Source organism: Zingiber officinale, chromosome 1A (genome assembly GCF_018446385.1).
Source record: "Zingiber officinale cultivar Zhangliang chromosome 1A, Zo_v1.1, whole genome shotgun sequence".
Classification (NCBI taxonomy): Eukaryota; Viridiplantae; Streptophyta; class Magnoliopsida; order Zingiberales; family Zingiberaceae; genus Zingiber; species Zingiber officinale.
This window is the reverse complement of record NC_055987.1, coordinates 48,679,774-48,685,520: the sequence shown is the minus strand read 5'-3', so window position 1 is coordinate 48,685,520 and position 5,747 is coordinate 48,679,774.

Genomic DNA, 5,747 nt, shown 5'->3' with positions numbered 1-5,747 from the left:
ATTTATGGTTTCAAAATGTTTTTTTTTTTAAATTTCCATTTCATGGATTCAATTTGAATTTGACAAACTAGAACATTTCAGTTTGTTTTTTATTGTTTCTATAAAACTAATGAACAAACCCGTGTCTGCTTCTAAATGTAGCTCATGGCCCATGAATTCTAAAGAATTTTATGCCTCAAATTTACTCTTTTCCTTTGTCAACCTTGACGCACAAGAAAAAAAAAAATGCTGATTTCCATTTATTTCTCTAGGCTTAGCGGTGGATCTCCTTTTCCCGAAAAGATGAAGTTGAAAATAAAAAAGAATTGGTTATAAGATCCCTTTAGGAATCAGTATAGAAGTTTGGAAGTGCTTTCCCAAAGTGCTTTAGGCTTCTAAGTACTTTAAGGTTCGTTCAAATACGGTGTTTGGTAAGAGTGTGCTCCCTGTTTTTTTTTTTCCATCTTCTCAAGGCTATTTTTACAATTCATTAGGCAAAGGGGAGCACTAGTAAAGATCCTTCACCAAAGATAATTCTTAAGTTGCTACTGAAATCAGCAAAGTAGTCTATCAAACATTCAAAAGTGATGATGAATATTGGAATATAAAACTCGCACAAATAAAATACCTATAGTATTTATAAATAATAATACTAGATATGAGCCATCCGTATGACTGAAAGTAAGATAAAGAGTGGGGGTGGGGATGAATATCATCCATTTGAAAACTTTTTTTATTTTGAGACACAAATACAGCGATACACAATAGAAATAATAAAGTAAGACAAAAAAAAGATTTGGATGGTTTACTTGATTCATAGTCAGTTGACTAATACTCCAAGATTCATGATCCTTTGAACTATTTTCAAAGGGACAATCACTAAAATCTCCTCTCCAAAAAAACTTTCAGAGAAGGAGGAGAGCATAAGATAGAGAGTGGGGGTGGGGATGAATATCATCCATTTGAAAAATTCTTTTATTTTGAGACACAAATACAGAGATACACAATAGAAATAATAAAGTAAGACAAGAAAAAAAATTTGGGTGGTTTACTTGATTCATAGTCAGTCGACTAATACTCCAAGATTCATGATCCTTTGAATCATTTTCAAAGGGGCAATCACTAAAATCTCCTCTCCAAAAAAAACTTTCAGAGAAGGAGGAGAGCATACAAAGATGAAGGTGATAGTAGTAGACTATTATCCCTTTAATAATAAATGTAAGTAATTAAAATACCGACAACTGAAGAATAAAGTTTGAGTATAGGTTGTCGGAGAGCCTATCGGCATAGTAGTAGTGAGATTTGTACGGACAAAGTATCTGAATAGAAATGAGACGTGAAGAGAAAATTGAATTGTTCATCCTCTGATTCGAGATATTTTTATAACTTTTTATTTGGTCAACTGATCCTTTTTTCAGTCAACTGAGCACTTGAATTTGCCCGACTTCGCATTCAGGTTCATGAACTACCCATATCATATCTTCCGCAAATGCTACCTTTATTGGTTGACCGACTCCCTATTCGATCAATTGAACATCAAAACTTCTTTTGGTACTTGATTCGATCCAATCTGATCTTTGCTTACCAAATAGGTTCAGTCGACCGAACATAGGTTCAGTCAACTGGACATCAGAACTTCCTTTGGTACTTGATTCAATCCAATATGATCTTCGCTTATCAAATAGGTTCGATCGACCGAAAATAGGTTCGGTTGACTGAACATCAAACTTCCTTTGGTACTTGATTTAATTTGATTTTGATTTGATCTCATCAATATGGATTGCCCAACTGAACCACTTGGTTTGGTCGACCAAACCTTTTAATCACCTCGAACTTTGTTTTTTACAAAATAAAGTTAGCACAGTATAATAAAAATTTTACAAAATGGAGTTAGAATCAGATATGTATCATGCATTAATATGATAGTTAGGACTGTCCGATCTCAATTTAAAAATCTCAGTTGGTTTCTTCAATCAGATCAACGCCTAAGGTTTATCCAACCAGGTCACGACCTTACTGCACTCCACTCTGTTGGACCCCGTGGTTATTTTCATGTGATTAACCAAGTTAGGTTAGATCCTGTTTGGTTTTGATCCCTGTGTCTAAGTGTACAGGAGCTTAGGAGCATAGGAAGTCGAGCGGAAGATGCAACTAGTGAGAAGAACGGTACGGGAAGGGAGCCGACGGGCTCGGTGCGTCTGAAGGATGAAAGAGCTGCGGAAGAGTACACCGGTGGACGAGAAGAACATGCGCGACGTTCGAGGGATGAGAAGCCGGAGCGGAAGCCTGCTCGAGGAGAAGGCCGGAAATTGGGTTCGGGTGAGCCCTATTTCGGTTGGCCGCAATCACCCAAGCGATCTGAGCTTCAGAAGAAGAAAAGGAGTCAAAAGGAGCTAGAAAAACAAGCTGAAGGCATCCTTAACGAAGTGTTGAAGGCGCCTTCGCTACCTACAGGCATGAGGGCGCCCTCATTGCTTTGAGGGCACCCTCCACATTGTCCAGGGCTCCCTCAAGGCCATTGAGGGCGCCCTCAACCCAGTCTACTTGACCGTTTCAAATTTGGATAAAATTTTATCCGATGCCTCGGCTGGAGGCGCCTTCAACCCCTTTGGAGGCACCCTTAAGACTCAAGATAGAATTTTCAGGAGCAATATAAAGGCACCTGGAGCTAGGGATTAAGTATTCAACTCTGTAATCAATTCCTAGCAACTCTTGAGCTCTTTAAGTGTGTAAAAGACTTCTCCACCTTCAGAGAAGGAGTTTCTTAGTGCGCTGTTCAACCACCTTGGATTAACAACCATCTAGGTTGTAACCAAGTCAAATTGCTGAGTCTCTTTTCCTTCTTTTCAGTTATTTTCTTTTATTTAATTGTTGAGTTGAAAGGACGAGGAGGGTATTTTCCTTTTACAGGCAATTCACCTCTCCCCTCTTGTCGGCCCCGCTGCACCAACACACTCCAGTAACTTACCTTAACTTTGTTAGTACCCCAAGGTAGTTTTGACGTGATCAACCAAGTCAGGTTAGGTCTTGTTGGTTTTAACCACTGTGTCTAAGTGTGCAGGAACTTAGGAGTACAGGAAGTCGAGGAAAAGATGCAGCTAGTGAGAAGGACAACATGGAAGAGAGCCGAGAGGCTCGGTGCGTCTAAGGGACGAGGTACTACGGAAGAATATACAGGCGGACGATAAGGAGGTACGCGGCGTTTCCGAGGGATGAGAAGCCGAAGCGGAAGATTGCTCAAAGGTCGGAAGTTGTGTTCAAGTGAGCCCTATTCCGGATGGCGAGATCACCTAAGCGAGCAGAGCCAGATCAGAAGACCTGGACCAAGGTGAGCGGAACTGGAGCGGAAAATCAGGATAAAAAGTCAACAGGATGTTGACTTTCTTGGTCTGATTGCCTGGACTCCCTGGACTCTGGCCGCCCGAACCAAGATTTTTATATGGAACGCATCAAACGCGATCCGTTACGATGGGGATAAAGTTTTATTCCCCTCCAGGCGCCTGGAACCCTTCCAGGTGCCTCGATAGGGCTATAAATACAACCTCGGTCCTAGAAGCTAGAGACAACACTTAATCGATTACTTTTTAGTTTAGCTTTTTAGTTATGAGATTTAATTGTTGTAAGAGGCTTCTCCGCCCAGAGAAGATTTTTACTGAGCTTTTCATCTTCCTTAGATTAATAACCTTCTCAGTTGTAACCATGTAATTCTTTCTAAGCCTTTTCTTTTTTTAGTCTTGTAATACTTTTTATGCATGTGTTTATTTTGAAAAAGCTATAAGTCAAGGAAGGTCTTTTTATTTTATTGTACAGGATATTCACCCTCCCTCTAGCTAGTCGCCAAGGGACCAACAAGTGGTATCAGAGCCCAACAGCTTCAGGAGGACTAATCACTGAATGAAGCACTTGAGATGGCTGGACCGAGCATCTTCCCACCAAAGTTCGAGGGGGAATTCATGAGCTCGAAGAAAAGGATGGAGATATTTTTTAAGACAGATTTTGATTTACTCTTAATAATGGAATTTAGTTTTGTAGCACCTGAAGGCAAAGGAAAATACCAATGGACTAAGAAGGAACAAGCCGACTTCGTGGCAAACGGCAAAGCAGAGTTCCTTCTGCTAAGCGTCTTACCACCACAAGAAGTCAGCCAGATCGGAGCCTACGAGTTTACCAAGGAGCATTGGGAGAAATTCCTGGAACTATACGAAGGAATCTCAGAGGTGAAACTCGTGAGACGAGATCTGCTTAGAAACAAGATTAGCAACATTAAACTTGAAGAAGGCAAAACTGTTGCACACATTCACTCAAGGATCAAGGAGCTCATCACCGGACTCACGAATCTTAGAGAAAACGTAAGCAACCGAGATTCGCTAAGGTACGCGCTTAATGTATTCCCTAGAAATACTGAATGTGCATCATTAGTAGATGCTTATTATATATCTAAGGATCTAGAATTAACTACTTTAGAAGAATTATTTTCAACATTTAAAGTCTATAAAATAAGATGTGTAGATCTGAAAAAAGAGCCAAAGAATAATATTGCCTTGAAGGTAAAGATGGATGAACGAGATTCTGAATCATCTCTAGATGACGATGAAACATCATTGATGGTAAGAAAATTTAAAATATTATTTAAATCTAATAACTTTAATAAAGTGCAGAGTACAAAAAGAAAAAAGGAAAGTAAGATGTTACCACTGTAATGAAGAAGGACATGTTAAAGATAACTGTCTAAAGTTGAAGAGCAAGGACAAGGACAAGGAAAAGAATAAGAAGCCGATCTGACCCAAGTATAATCTAAAAGAGACATGGGATGACACATCATCTGAATCAGAGATAGAAGCCCTCGTCGGACTTGCGCTAGTAGCAAGTCACCAAGAAGACGAAGATGAAGCATGCTCGTCTGAAATGAGTATCGAGAGCATTGATGAAGGGGGAGTGACATCGGAAGAAAGCAGTATTTCAGGAGGAGCTTCAGATTACAGAATCGATAAGGTAAGTCAGGTATGGTCTCTACCTCTGGATAAAATATTTGCATTTATAAAACTATTATTGAACTCCGCCCATGATGACTAGTCATGGCCGGTCCCAAGCCCGGATAAAGGAGGAGGGTTGCGTTAGGTTGCCAGCCAGCGTCAAACTATGGCAAATATTCAATGAATGAATCCATTAAACTATTGTGCTAATGCTAGGTTGTTCCCCGGAAGGAACGCGTTGCAGGGTCCGACTGTAACGTCTTGGCAAGGACCGCTACATCTCCAGAACTCGGGTGTAGTGATAAATATGTAAGAGTTCGCGTTATATGGTCCGACTGTAACGTCTCAGCAAGGACCGCTACATCTCCATGAGAACTTGGGTGTAGTGTTAAATAGGCAAAAGTTCTCACACCATAGGTTAGATAAGAACAAATATGATAGGAAAACTAATAATCTAAGATTTGGAACATGGAATATAGGAACTCTCACGGGTAAATCAATGGAGGTAGTAGATATGATGATTAGGAGAAAAATTAGTATTTTGTGTGTACAAGAGACAAAATGGATAGGCGAGAAGACAAAGATGATAGAGAACTCAGGTTTTAAGTTATGGTACACTGGAAAGAGTAAAGCAAGAAATGGAGTGGGTATCATTGTAGATAATTTGTTAAAGGATGAAGTTGTAGGAGTAGTTAAAAAGGGGGATAGAATTATAGCCCTTAAGATAATAATGGCGAAAGAAACTATGAATATAATTAGCGTATATACACCACAAGTAGGATTAGATGAAGCTAC